At 38.3% G+C, this 15,629-nt stretch overlaps 1 long non-coding RNA gene, 2 other non-coding genes and 1 pseudogene across 3 annotated transcripts; all 4 read right to left on the bottom strand.

Annotated features, from left to right (window-relative positions):
* Positions 1–604: 604 nt before the first annotated feature.
* On the bottom strand, positions 605–710 carry LOC122007608. The gene has a single exon (XR_006119062.1). It is a non-coding gene; the product is annotated as a small nucleolar RNA R71 (small nucleolar RNA).
* A 2,946-nt stretch (positions 711–3,656) lies between these two features.
* On the bottom strand, positions 3,657–4,366 carry LOC122004033. The gene is made up of 2 exons (XR_006118190.1): positions 4,138–4,366; positions 3,657–4,023 (listed from the first exon to the last, which is right to left on the bottom strand). It is a non-coding gene; the product is annotated as an uncharacterized LOC122004033 (long non-coding RNA).
* A 374-nt stretch (positions 4,367–4,740) lies between these two features.
* On the bottom strand, positions 4,741–4,812 carry TRNAD-GUC. The gene has a single exon. It is a non-coding gene; the product is annotated as a tRNA-Asp (tRNA).
* A 409-nt stretch (positions 4,813–5,221) lies between these two features.
* LOC122004032 lies at positions 5,222–14,009 on the bottom strand (annotated as a pseudogene).
* Between the last annotated feature and the right edge of the window lie 1,620 nt (positions 14,010–15,629).

The following is a 15,629-nucleotide window of genomic DNA, read 5'->3' as shown; positions in this document are numbered from 1 at the left end:
ATTTTTGTTTTTCTTTATTTTCTGCATTTTAAAAAAAACGCCTAAAAAAATATAAATATAAAATAATATTATTTCATCTCTCTTCTTTACTATATTCCATATCTTATTTTTTGCATGCGAAGAGCTAATCTTTCAGGACAATTTCTATCGTTTGATCCAGAGATCGATAGGACTTTCCTGAGGAGAAGAAACTTACAAAAAACATTTCAAGCCGCACAAGAATCTTCAGAAATGGCTGATAAACTGTTGAAGGATTATGTAGCACCTTATGCATGAGGAGTTCGGTCTAGCATCACTCGACCGCCAATCGAAGCTAATAATTTTTAAATCAAGCCTGCAGTAATCCACATAGTTCAGCAGAATCAATTTGGAGGAGGACCGCATGATGATCCAAACCATCACTTAGAGCTTTTCTACGAGATTTGTGGCACTATGAAAGTGAACGGGATCCCTCCAAAATTAGTAAGATTACTTCTTTCTGGATTCTCCCTGAAAGACAAAGCCAAGCAGTGGCTAAATTCTCTTCCAGCAAACAACATAACGTTTTGGGAGCAGTGTGAGCAGAAATTTCTGGACAAATTCTACCCGCCAAGTAAAATTACCCACATGAAGAATTTGATCGCAAGCTTTAAACAGATAGAATCAAAATCATTATTTGAAGCTTGGGACATGTTCAAAAGTATGCTGAGACAGTGCCCCCATCATGACCTTGAGAAATGGTTGGTTCTACACACATTCTACAATGGAATCAACTATCACACGAAGCTATCCCTCGATTCTGCATCAGGAAAAGCATTAATGGACAAGAGCCTTGATGAAGCTGAAAAGATCATAGAGAATGTGGCATAGAACCACCATCAGTGGGCAACCGAAAGATCTGGTGGTTCTTTCTCAGGGAATCCAATAAAGGCGTCAAAAAAATTCGACGTAGATGCAGTCACACTCATGTCTGCAAAGCTGGACGCTCTGACCAAGAAGCTTGAGGTCATGGGAAACAACACGACCAATGCAATAGTATATGTTTGTGAAACTTGCGGAAGTATGGATCACACTCAAGATACTTGCCCATTAGGGTCAATACAAGCACAGATAAACCAACTTGAGCAATGTGATGCGATAGTCAATTACAACCAAAAGCAAAACAATCCATACTCTAACACATACAACCCTAGATGGAGGAACCACCCAAATTTCTCATACTGGAATAATCAGGACCAAGGACCAGCAAAACAAAGCTATCAACTTGGGCAATAGAGCTACCCATCTGGACAATAGACTTATCAACAATAACAACCTTCACAACTGCCCAAAATCGAAAAGATGCTTGAAAAAGCTCTCTCAGAGCTAAAAGAGATGAAGAATGAGATCAAGCAATTGACTCAAAGACTGAAAAATTTCGAAAAACATCAGAAGATGCAAGACAGCCAGATAGCCCAAATAGCCTAGTCTTTTTCCAAAGCACAGGGAATATTTCCAGGAAAGCTCGATATAAACCCAGTGGAACACTGCAACCGCATCGAGCTGAGGAGCGGACGAACTTTGGGAGACCCCCAAATCACTACTCAAAAAGGACTTGTCTCAGAGGAAGAGCCCTCTCCCCTAATACCCAATCAGATCCAGAACAGGGATAGAGAGGAGATCACCAAGAAAGTTGAAGGAACTTTTCAAATTTCCCCACAAAGTCAGACAATTCATTTTCCTTAGAAACTGATAGCATCACAAAAGGATGAAGAGTTCAACCAATTCCTGAATAAAATTAAGGAAATTTACATAGAAGTACCACTGATAGATGCACTACACCAAATGGCAAAGTTCGCGAAATTTTTAAAAGGTATTTTATCTAACAGGAGGCAGAAGGGCGACTTCGAGACCGTAGCATTAATGGAAAATTGCAGTGCTCTACTTATAGCAAATATTCCACCGAAACTTCAAAATCTCGGGAGTTTTTCCATACCTTGCAAAACTGGTTCTGAACTCATACAGAGATCTTTCTGCGACTTAGGAGCCAGCGTTAGCCTACTTCCGTACTCATTATGTAAGAAGCTAGGACTCCAGAACATTAAACTGACTACTATGGCATTGCAATTAGCTAATCATTCATGTAGATACCCAATGGGAATAGTGGAAGACGTGCCAGTAGAAGTAGGCCGATGCATCATCCCCACAGATTTCATTATCCTGGATATGGAGGAGGATCCCAAGATACCGATCATCCTTGGAAGACCATTCCTTGCCATAGCTGGAGTCCTCATTGATGTGAAAAGTCACAAGTTATCATTGGAGATCGGCAAAAAAATGTTAGAATTTGATTTATCTGATTCTTCTAACTGCATCTCCTCTTCTTAGGAAAATTCTAGCAAGATGAATATACACAAAGTTGAGGAATGCAGTTTCCAAGAGAGGTCCCCTCCAGCGAGCAATAAGAAGTATATTTGTCTTGCACGAACGAAACTAAAGGTGCAGACTAGAGCATTAACCCTAGGAGGAGAGTCGTGCTTCCATGGGTTTAGTCCACATTGATTGAAACAGGGTCGAGCTAAAGACCTAAAACAAGCGCTTCTTGAGAGACAACCCAAAGATTTTTCATTTTAGTTTATCGTTTTATTTCTCTAGTGAGTTTAGTCGAGTATTGTTATTATTTCTTTATTTCTGGTATTCATTTTCAGGATGTGCATAGCCTCCACGAGCTAGCCATGAGCGTTTCATGGGCGTGGAGGCGTCAGAGGAACCAAAATGACGAAAGGCGAGTTACCATGCGCTTAAGGGAGTTGGTCGTGTGACCCCCACACAGTTGTGCGAAGCCAACAGGGATGCAAAGGTCATTGGCCGTGCAAACTTGCACGACCGTGTGGCCTGTGTAGAGAAAAGAAAGGCATGGGTCGTGCCAATTGGCACGACCGTGCAAGAAGGTCAAAGGAGAAAGAGGCACAGGCCTTGCCAATTGGCACGGACGTGCGATCAATGCAGAAAAGAAGAAGGCACGGGTTGTGCCAACTGGCACGACCGTGCAGGTTTGGCCGAGGGGAGTTGATAATGTTCAAGGAGGATGGACAGCTTTGGCCGAAATTTTAATTCAAAATTGATGGATGAGATCTAATTGAATCAAGAGGTTCTTATACCCCTTCATTTAGTATAAATAAAGTGTCTCACATTCACATTTCACTCACTCAATTCCTTCCAAGCAAAGCAAGCATTGCATTCCATACTTGCATTGGAGAGTTCGAGAAACCTTCTTTGGTTAGGAGGTCATGCGATTTGCAGTGTTGCTATCGCAAGATAAAGTCGTTGTATCTTGGAAGATGATTATCGTGTTCCGTGAGCACCGTGTGCGGGGCAAATTCTTCTTAAAGAGATAAAGTCTAACTCTAACCTCAACTCAACCAAAACGGTGGTATACCATCATTCTACCTGCGCTCAGATTGCGCCAAAATAAAAATCCCAACAAAGGATAGACTAACATTTGCAAGAATGCTCTTAGAAAATGGTGTGCACATAAATTGAAACATGATAAAATCTACAAAGTAGCCAAAGCTAGTATAGATATTGACCTAATTTAAAAGTGTGCAGCGCAATTCAAACAGAATGGACAATTTAATAGAAAGCTCAAGTACAAATATCATTTTTAGATTGCAAATAGCCCACTACAGCAACAAAAATGCTCCAGAACATCAACATTCATTGATCAGGGATAAGTTATACATGAGGAGGCATTGCCCTCACTTGATCAGTTGATCTCTCAACAAATTCACCACATCCGCACAGATTGCACTAACCCTAGAATCACAATGAGAAGAAGGAACTTTCACTTTCTGCTATGTAGTCAACGCATACACACAAAACAACTGAAAATGCGATCTAGGGAAAATAGATTTTAACTATGCAATCAATCTAACAACTTCGGTAAAACATTTTCATCTTTTTATCGAAAACATGTAGTCAATACTGAGTCAGCGAGAAACATTGAATATTAATTCCAAATACTGATCAGCCCTTCTCCGGCGGACCCAAACTCTGACATGATACCTAGTTTTGCCAAGATTATAGATCGTTATTTAGCACGGATTTTATAAGGTATTATTCAGCAAAGAAGTTCTAATTAAGGAGTAGGGGTCCGAAAGTAATGGACGGGAATGGCACCTCGAGCCGAGAGCCCTGTGAGCATCCAAGATCAAGCACCGAAGCACCTGGAGTAATAAGCTCGTGCTGCTTCTGCAGAAGCTGCTAAGAAAAGGGAAAACCAGATCTCTCACACTGTAGAAGGCAGATCGAGAGACGTAACCATTCCTGAAGAAGAAGTCCGGAGCGCCGGCGCCGCTCATCGACGCGTCTTCTAGCTCTCCTGGCCCGTCGCTCCAATCCTGCGTTCTACGGTGGGGATTACAAACGGGTCGGGTTGAATGTTCAAGGCTTTGTTGCTGATGTCACGATAGTTGGGCCATTCCGGCTCCAATTTCGCCAATTGCAAGCCCATGCATACATAACAAAACAAAGTCCAAAAAAGCGAATATTCAACAGAGCATTTAAAAAAAAATTTAACGCCGTTGGTGGGGATCGAACCCGGGTCACCCGCGTGACAGGCGGGAATACTCACCACTATACTACAACGACAAGTTATTATTAGGATTTCATAGAATTTAAATGGTTTAAGTTTCAATGACAATATTATCAATCCACTTCAAATGGAAACAAAACAAAATCCAAAAAAGTGAATATTTCACATACCATTTTAAAAAGTTTTAACGCCGTTGCCGGGGATCGAACCCGGGTCACCCGCGTGACAGGCGGGAATACTCACCACTATACTACAACGACAAGTTATTCTTAGAATTTCATAGAATTTAAATGTTTATAAGTTTCAATGACAAAATTATCCATCCACTTCAAATGGAAACAAATAATAAATTAGTGCTCACAATAACAACATCTCCGTATATAATATATTCTATTTGACTCATTAGCTCGATTTCTCCAGTTAGCTTAATCTGGCTAGCTGACTGATGAGTCAGTCTATCCTTGTTTATCGTCATAAGCAAATCTTTCACTTTGAATTTGAATCTCAGTTCGTGCAACAGATTGGCAGCCTAAGAATATATCAAGAAGATTATTTACCTTCATATATACAATTTACAAGCAGGTTGTATAACAAATTAACAAATAGTGTCAAAATTCGTTAATTCGGTGACGATGAGAAGGACCAGATCCGGAAACAGTAGTATGCAAATTAATCAACTTCCTCGATCTTGGGCCCTGCGGCTCCGCTGTGACCAGCCGTCGCCGGATCGTCTTCTTCCATGCCGCTGGAGCCCTGATACATCTCGGCGATGATGGGGTTGCAAATGCCTTCAAGCTCCTTCAGTTTATCCTCGTACTCGTCTGCTTCCGTCAGTTGGTTCCCTTCCAACTAAATGATGGCCTTGTCTATGACGTCCTTGATCTTCTTCCTGTTGGCCGCCGGCAGTTTGGCGGCGATCTTCTCATCCTTGATGGTGTTCTGCGTGTTGTAGGCGTAGCTTTCCACGGCGTTCTTGGCCTCCAAATAAAAAAAAACAGCATTAAAGATGGAATATTCCGTCGCAAATCAATTGTAGCGACGGATTAAGAGCGCCGTTATGATTTTTGTCGCTAATTATATTTAGAGACGGAATGTAAATTTTCATCTGTAATTAGAAGCGGAATAAAATTCCGTCGTTAATTTTAGAGACGTACAGAACATAAATTCTGTCTGTAAATTTATGTTAACGGTATTAGTTTAATAATAGCGACGGAAAAACAATTGCACCTCTAATTAACGATAGAATAGTATAATTCCGTCGCAAACTATTGAGATTTGGGCAATTTTTGGTCAAAAATAGCGATGGAAAATTAATGTTCCATCATAAATTAGTAACGGAATATTAATATTCCGTCACTAATTAGCGATGAAACCTAAAAAAATTAGTCATAGAACATCATACCCCAGGCAAATTCTGTGAAAAATTAGCGACGGAATATTAATATTTCGTTGCTAATTTCTAGATATTCCAGCTACAACCATCTATTTCTACATTCATCTTTGTTTACATTCCATATCAATATAACCGATCACATAAGATCGTTTTCACATAACACAACACATTCACAATTAAACAAATACAACACAAACACATTCACAATTAAACAAACACACTCACAATTAAACAAATACAACGCAAACACATTCACAATTAAACAATCACAACACAAAATAACATATAAATATAAATATCCAATCATAAGCATAATACTACATCTCTAATAACAATAATCCAAGTACAAAATTACAACTAAATATCCAATCAACAAAAGTAAATATCCAAACATCTCCAACAATATCTGAACATTTAAAAACATAATACTAACACCTTATAGCAAAGACAATTCAATCCAAAACTAGCTAGTAGTAATCAATCATGTAGAAATTTTAATATGATAGATTATTAATAAAATCAAGAACAAAATAATACGCAATTATGAATAACATATTAAATTTAATAATACAAAATTAATTTACATACATGAATGCTAGTTTGGATATCTGATGATGATGTTGCATAAAATAGATATTAAAATTCCTGAAAATATATAATGCGGCATTAGAGATAGTTTCATTAGTGAACAAAAAAAAAACAAGGTGTAATGGCAAGACACCTATGGTAATCTACTGATCAGGAGGGTTATTAGGGTCCTGAGTCTCCTAAGAGGCAAAACGATGCGGCGTTGCACTCATCTAGGGATGTAAATGAATCGAACCGAGCCGAACAGTATTAGGCTCGAGCTCAGCTCGTTTAAGTTACATTCAGGCTCAAGCTCGGCTCGAATTCGAATCGAGCTTTTATCACAAGGCTCGAGCTCGGCTCGTTTTAGAATTATCAAGCTCGCAAACAGTTCGAGCTCGGCTCGTTATTAGCTCGATTATCAAAGTTAACAAGCCTAACTTGTTAAGCGAGCTCGGACTCGTTTTCGGGCTCGTTTAGAACTCGTTTTTGGCTTGTTTTAGAGTTCATTTTTTGGCTCATTTTAAAGCTCATTTTAAGGCTCGTTTTAGAGCTCGTTTTTTGGCTCGATTTAAGGCTCGTTTTAAGACTCATTTTTTTGGCTCGCGAGCCTATAAACGAACATGTTCGCGAGCTCATGAGCCGAATATCCTTAAGCTCGAGCTCGGCTCGATAAAACTGTCGAGCTCGAAATTGAGCTCGAGCTGAGCTCGAAATCGAGCTCGAGCTCGGCTCGATAAGATAAACGAACGAACTCGAACGAGCTTTTTACCGAATCGAGCTCCGAATAGCTCGCGAACCATTTGATTCATTTACATCCCTACACTCATCTAAGCCAAGAAGGCTTACATATCCCGTCCAATTTGCTCAAGATCTAATCGGGCCTGCCGCTCCGCTTGAAATTCTCTCTCCATGCTTGAGAGTCGGGTCTTCAAATCTGCATTTTCTTGCTCTAAGGCATCTACTCTAGAAGATGATCGGGATGTGTTAGATGATGTGCTAGGATGACCCCTGGCCTTAGGAGCCATGTCATAATCATATACGACTCTTGCCTGGGGCCTAAGACCATAGAGGGTGGAGGTCTTTATTCTTCCACCGACCACATCATAATAAATTTTATTTATCTGGTTAATGGATAAAGTTTGTTCCTCACCTCCCTCTAAACTAGGCTGAGACGCCTATGCAACCCTAGCAGCAATTTGTTCCTATTTACATTAAAAAAGAAATTTTATCAAATATTTATTAAAATGATAAGTCATCATTGTTAATAATTAAAGTGTATATTCTTACATCTAATGTTGATGATCGACAATCTATAAAGTTGTCAACTTTTGACTTGTATGTCTTGATAAATATCTCCTAATAAGTAGGAAGTCGCTGTAGTTCTTATTCCTGAATATTAAAGAATATAAATATTTCTAAATATTAGAATTCATTTATAATCCAAGTTCAAAATTCTTATGAATTTTTTAATTGTAAACTCACCAAGTCTAAGGCATGTTCGACGATCGATCAAGATCCAGCGGTATGCTTTGTCGCTCCGATACTTAAGCTAGCCAGCTCACTCTTTCTATTGGCTTGAGCTGTCATTGCATTTTTCTGCCATTTGCTTGCACCCCAAATGGTTCGCCATGCATCCCAAATGTCCTCAGGTATATACGATGGTTTTATTCCTTTTTGTCTTGCTTTGTATAACATATCTTTGTAGAGTTTGACACAAGCTACGTTCCAGGTGGCATAAAATTCTGCCTTGTGCCCTATCTCCCAAGTATATCTTTTTTGTAATAATTTATTCATAAATTATTATAAAAAACATAAAAAAATCTTGATAATTAAACTTACTTACCAAGAACTCATCGTAATAAAATTGCTTCATTTCCTAGTCTACCCACTTCCATGTAGTACCAGCAGGACTAAATTGTTCTTTAAATTTCGATGTAAGGTAGGCAGCTACTCTATGACCATCTTGGATAAAACTGCATTTAACAAATAAAAATATGAGAAATATTTTAATATAAATAGGTGCAATGAATAATACGGCCAGAACATATATCACGGTGCGTGACAGCCAGAATATATATAATAAAATATTTAAACAACCACACAGTTTATATAATTCAGCCTCCAGCTGACTACACAACAATTCACAACTGTGCAGTTTAATAAACCTATACCACTACTCGAGGAAAACGTAACCCACAACGGAAAATCATCACAGCGGAAAAACAAAGGTAGTAGACCAAACTCGATATAAAAATCCTCGAGTACAACCACACATCATCCGTATGTAGGAACATAACAAGGAAACCAAAAGTTCAAAGATAGAAAACCATCGCGACTCAGGGTGGGGATGATGACTTATCAAATTGGTCTTTTATGTTAATTCGAATTGTTTGGCTTTGGGGCTTATTTTGTTTGAGTAATTAATTTTGGAGTTAGATTTGACTATTCAAGGTTTATCTTGAGCTAATCAAATTAGTTATTTTAAATTCATGAATTGTGCTTTATATATTCTAATCTTTGTTGTAGGTAAAGATTTGGACTCATTGATAACATTTGGATGCACTCAAGTTAGTTAGCTGGAACATGGAATCGACATGTGCTAATGCATTGTTGAACTTGGTGGATCAAGTCAATTGTTGCTACACCAAAGGAGTTAAGTACTGCTGAGCCCGAACCGAACCAAGCCATTGAAAAATCGGTCCGAAGCTGAGCCTAAAAACGCAGAAATGGCACGATCAACAGGGCTTGCGCTACTGTTCACTGTGCCGCTTCTTCCTCCTCCTTACGGTCGCAAGCTCCATTCACATTCCAAATCCCATATCTCAGTTCCATCTTCATCAGTGAATTCAAACTCAACCGGCAATCAGCGAACGAAGGACGGACCACGAACAGAGGGTGTTCCCTAGATTCGCGATTTTCCTCATTTTCGCGATCAAAATTGCCACAGATTTGAGAGCGTCCCCCAGATCTATGGTTCCCAGTCATTTACAGATGTGAGAAGGAGTTCTCCTGAAGCTTTTGTATCCGTTCCATCTTCATATTCATTCGCAGCTTGGGAATCGGTCTGATCAGTCCATTTAAGCTCGCGCTTCCACTGTCCCCTGTTCTTCGCGCAACAAGATCACGAGCTTGAAGGGCGTTCCGAGGAGCTTGGCGCATCTTGTCAACTGGCTGGAAAGATTGATTTGATCTGTTGAGAGCCTGAAGGGTGTTCCCAGTAGCTCCTTTGCAGATCAGTAGAGAGAAGGGACTGGATCCATGATTTGAATTGTGAATGCCTACTTTCATCTAGATTAGATATTAGTTTTACAGAATTTGAGTTGAATTCAGTTTTCTTTGAAGCAAATCACACCCCATTTTTAATTTGGCATGGCTAATAATTGAAGTTAGGAGTTTTGTTTCTTAACTTCAGATTGAATTTACAATTCAGAGTTTCATAGCTGATATTGTAATAGGATTCCCAAATGGTAGCTAGATCAGTTCTTACAATCAAGTTTATTTGCTCTGGTTAATGATTTAGTTTCCTATAAACCAAGCTGAATGATAGAGTTAAATTCTTTTTAGGTTGGATTAGTTGATCTGGTCAGGTTTTTTTTGTTAGTTAGTTTATTGGTTTCGTTAGTTAGTTTAGAGGTTAATTAGTTTTTAGTAACACTTAGTCCGATCCTAGTTTAGAGTTAATTGATAGATGAGATTTAGTTTCCGAATTCCACAACTGATTTCTGATTTAAGGTTTCTGCATATTGTAATTTCGGATAGCTTTAGTTTGTTTTATGTGGTTAGCTTAGGTTTATTTCCTTGAGTTCGAACTGTTTTGTTTAGCTGTTTGAATAATCAGGAGCAACATCTAGCATTCCTTAGGATTTATTTCAATGTCTTAGTGGGAGATTGTTACTTTTCTATTCTTAGTTAGAATTTTGTAAATTTCCATGGTCAATTACAAAACCCAAAAAGAGTTTTAGAATCTAATTCAATCACATATCTACTCGTTATTCTTGAGAAAAAAATACGACTTGAGACTCCTTACTACACGTGTTATCTTAGTATATTTGGGTTCCTATTTTTAATAATTTGAAGCACCTAGTGACAAGTAAAATGGTGGCATCAAATTTTGACGCTGTTGCCGGAGAATCATAACTAGTAATGTGTGATTATTTTTAGATTGAGAAATTTTTAGTTACTTTGTTTTGCATCTAATTGCTTACATTGGGAATTTATTTGAATACTAATTTTGATTTGGATTTCATGACTAGGACTTCAACAGACAAATTATTTGAGTTAGATCCAGAGATTGAGAGAACTTTCAAGGATTTAAGAATTCAAGAAAAATCTTTAGAGGTCTCTGAAGAACCTTCTTCACACATTAACGTTGGCTTAACATAACAGAATAATGAAAGAGCTTGCAGCTCCTGATGAGGCATTTACGTATTCATGTATCATTTATCGAGATTTACATGAATTCCATATGGTTTGCTCAACCATGAAGCCACAGGGAATTTCTGAAGAGGATATCAAGCTGAGGGCTTTTTCATTTTCATTAACTGGAGTAGCAAAAGATTGGTTGTATTATTTGCCACCAAGATACATTACATCGTGGATTGACATGAAAAAGGCTTTCTTGGAGAAATTTTTTCCAGCTTCAAGGACTGCTACTATAAGGAAGAATATCTGTGGGATTCAACAAGTGGTGAGAGAGACATTGTATGATTATTGGGAGAGATTTAAGAAATTATGTTCGAGTTGTCCTCAGCACCAGATTAGTGAACAGTTACTAGTCCAAATTCAACTTATATGTCGAGATGACCTGAGTATATAATCTCAGACTGTCAGTGGAGATTAGTTTCTACAAGTGCTGAGTGCAGATTGTAGATTGCAGAGTGCAAACTACAGAGTGGCTGAGTGCATAGCTCAGAGTGGCCAAGTGCAGAGCGGCCAAGAGACAGAGCGGCCGAGTGCAAAGTACAGACTGACCAAGTACAGAACATAGAGTGACCAAGTACAGAGCGACTAACAGACAAAATGGCCAAGCGACAAAGTTGCTCAACGAAAGAGCATCTCACTGCTTTGAGAACTTTTACTTATCAATAATAATGTCTACCATTCATCAAATACAAGAGAGATTTGACTTTGATCCCCAGTATTTCTATAATTCCCATTTAATCCGTATAAAATTTACGAGCTTCCTAATAAAATGTGGAATCGTCAATACCAGCGACAGGGCTAGTCTCATAGATATAAAGAGAGATAAATACAGGTACACAGATGGAAGACGTATAATGGGAACTACCACAGACAATGATATCCTAGAAATCGATCCTGCATGCCCAATCTAAGCACACTATCATGGATCCACCATTTATGCAGCTTCCTAATAAACTTACGACTAATGTCTTATTTGCGATGACTAGTGTTATTCGGTCACTCACGGTAAGGGTATCAATTCATGTGGATCAGTCGAATTGATTTTTTTTTTTACCCAACCCGAATCCAAATTCAACCCGAAACCCCTAAATCTGAACCCGAACCTGACCAACTAGAACACAATCCTAATAACCCAAAAACCCAATTGAAAATAACTTTTTTGATTATTTTCTTTATAATTTTTCATTTTTATCTCAATATTTTATCATTATCATACTAACATATTAATATATATAAAAACATCTTAATTTTTAAAATAAAATTTAATTTAACTCTAAAAAAATTCCTCTTAACCTTAAATTCCGGTAAATCTGAATCCAATCCCAATCTAACTCCACTTAAAAATTTTCAATCCGAAATCTTCCAATCCAAACTCGACCTAAATCTAAAAATATCCAACCCAAATTTAATTTTTTTCAGATTAATTCAAATTAAGTCAGATCGAATTTTTTTTTATATCCCTAACTAACGGGCTCACAAGCAGAATATTAGCAGACTTGAGAGCTGGGGTGAAAATTTGAATTTTGCTAATCGAAACCCAACATAATTGAGATGGTTGGATAATTATTTTAAAAAGTCAAATTTGAGTACTATCCGAATCTAAATTTGTTGTTGTCAGAGGTTTGGATAAGATTTTTTATCCAAACCCGATCAGGTAACTACCTATTATTATATATAAATTTAATTTAATTTATTCACTAAATGATATTGCTTTTGATATTTCACCAGAAACAAAAGTTGTTCATCAACAACAACGTGAGTTTGATTTTATCATTTTTTTTTTTGTCATCCAATATTATTATTTTTTATTTTTATTAGGGGTATAAAGTTATCATCTATTCCATTAATATTTTATTTTTTTAAAAAAAATATTATTGTATACCCGACTTACGGAAAAGCAATCAGCTAATTTTTTTCCCCCTATCCAATATGTTAGATATCCGATTATAATTATCTAAATCTGATCCACTTGCGAGCAGTTTTATGCAGTACCTGAATAAAAGTTGACATAATTTAAGAAGAAAAATATATTTTTTTTCTCATTTTATTTAAAAGGTCTAAATCTGTAGTTCTAACTGAAACATTAAAAAATAAACATAGTTTTTATCTTCTATTTTTTTTTAAAAAAAATCATATTTAGAATTATTTGAGAGTTTATTTAGGTTTGTTTGAGAGTAATAACCCTGTAACTTAATTTCGAAAAACCTTATCTAAATTGATTTAGGAGTTTCTTAATTTTTTTTAATGATCCAATCACAATTTTTCAATGAACACCAATATAATTCATTAATCTCCAATTAAATTAAATTTGTGTTATTATTGGTATAACACCGAACAATTGAAAATCATTTTTAATCATTCACAATCAAAATCTTTATATTTCTTACAGATAATTAATACACATTAGAAAAACAAAAACAATATAGTTTTACATGAATTTATGTGCACAAAATGATTTATTTAAAGCTTTAATTTCAAAATCACATTGAAAAGTCACTTAAGCATAAAATTTCCAATAAGAAAGTCATTTATTTATTAATTTTTAAATAACATTTATTTGATTTCTCCAGCACCGGCGGTTGGAGAAACAATTACATACTCGAATTCAACAAGATTCAACTTAAAGCTCTCAATTGGGAGAACAAAACAGAACCTCACTACTTGTTGCAAACAACTCCCTTCAAAGCGAGAGAGGAGGCCGAACGGCTAGACTCTGCCGCCGTCGTAGTGGCCATCGTCGGTGATTGATCGGCCACCACCTGCTCATCGTCGACCTTAACCTTCTTCTCATCAGCCTCAGCTTCAAAGCAGCCGGATAAACTTTCCGGCAGCACGAAGACGCTCTGCGAAGCCCGCCTCTGGTGCCGACTAGGCCTACAAGAAGACATGATCTCCAAGCTGGTAAAAGGGCCAGTCACAAATTAAGGCAGCGGAACTGAGGAAGGAGAGGGGAGTATAAGTAATGGGTGCTGGTAGGAGAATGGCCAAACAGTGAAGCAGCAGACCAGAATTATGCTTTAAAAAAAAAAAAGCATCGATCGGAGAACGTGCATGGTGTCTGATCTAGAGCTGTTTTCACATTATTGCAGACTTGCAGTGCACATGAAACAGCATCGATGAGCATGGGTGATGGTGGATATGCAACGCATGCAGGAATCTGAATAAGAGTGGACTTTAGTCAGATAAAACATTGGATTAGGTTTTGTGATCACAAGTCAGGTAAGAATTCTGCAAACTTTTGAGTTTCGTTTTCCAGATCTGACTTCGGAATGGGCACAAGTCACAGAAGAAGACATATTAATTAGGTGGAATAGAGGTGTGCAAGGAGGAGGGTGCCCGCTTTTAGTGCACGAAAAGGAGCTGTATCTTTGAACTTCAATAAATTTTAATATGTAATATATTTATTTGTTATGATGTGAGATATTATACTTACTTATAGCCGAACCAAAAGTATATTGATACGGAGGAGAGTTGTCAGTTAGAAGTTAAAGAGAGTTGACAATCAAAAATTAAAGGGATGTAATAGTTAGAAGTTAAAGAGATGTAATAGTCAGAAGTTAAGGGGGCGTGACAGTCAACAGTTAGGAGAACGTGACAGTCAATAGTTAGGAAAAGAAGAGGTAGGACCGCCTGGTGTCATCAGCCGCAGGAGGCCCGGTCGGCTACTTACGGATCAGGATCCCATATCTGAATCAGGATGTGCAATCGAGGTGATGCATGACCTGCTCCAACTGGTAGAGATTTCACAGCTCGGTCATATCCAGGTCTGGTTATCTTAGTAGGCCAACTCTCGATTAGCTCTTGAGCGATCTCGCCACAGCTCTTCCTGCTCATCAAGACTTAGGACAGGTTTATACCTAACAAATCATCCCGAGCTGCCCCTAGTCATACTCGGGCGGGACAGAAGACGTTATGCGACAACAAGGTCAGGGAACCGTAACCGCCTGTTAGAGAATAACTGTTGTATGTCAGGGAATATTCCAATAGTCTGCAGTCATCTACGAATGGAACCTTCTTCCAGTCTATGAGAGGGTGTCACGCGCCCTCCATCACCAGACAGGTCTTGACACCCGACATTCCCTGACATCGGTCAGGCTCTAGAGGTATGTACTGTCATATAAAAAGGGAGGTTCGACTCTCCCTTGAGCAGGTAGTCTCTTTCGCACATTCGCACTTGTCTTCTATTTTTCTTTCTCCTTCGTACATTATTCTTCTGGGGAATAAGTACCTGACTTGAACGTCGGAGGGCCTGCTCCGGGAACTTTTCCCTTGGTTTCTGGCCTCTAACGTTTCGTGTGTTTATCTAAGTGTCCGCAGAGCTCAAGTACCATCAGCTTAGTTACCGTCATCCATTAGCGTCACGTGGGGGTCCGTTCTCTTAGGCACATGTGATAAGGGTGTCCTAGTCGCCTCTCCGTCAATACCAGTACCAGCTCATCCGGCCTTCGTCTGACTCAGATTCCGAACAGGATCAATTTGGCACTGTCTGTGGGAATCTTCTCCACCTATTCTGGAATGTGAAGATAGAGGATACCAGAAGAATCAATATCACCATGACAGCAGGAGAATATGAACTATTAAACGAGGCCAAGAGGCGGGCGACTTCTGAAAAGTAAACCACTGCTTCACGACCATACAAGATGCCTGCAATTTCCAAGGACCCGACTCGCGTCTCGGATAGGGGATCTAAAA

The sequence above is a fragment of the Zingiber officinale genome, chromosome 7B, assembly GCF_018446385.1.
Source record: "Zingiber officinale cultivar Zhangliang chromosome 7B, Zo_v1.1, whole genome shotgun sequence".
NCBI lineage: Eukaryota > Viridiplantae > Streptophyta > Magnoliopsida > Zingiberales > Zingiberaceae > Zingiber > Zingiber officinale.
This window is presented reverse-complemented; position numbering and strand designations above follow the sequence as displayed.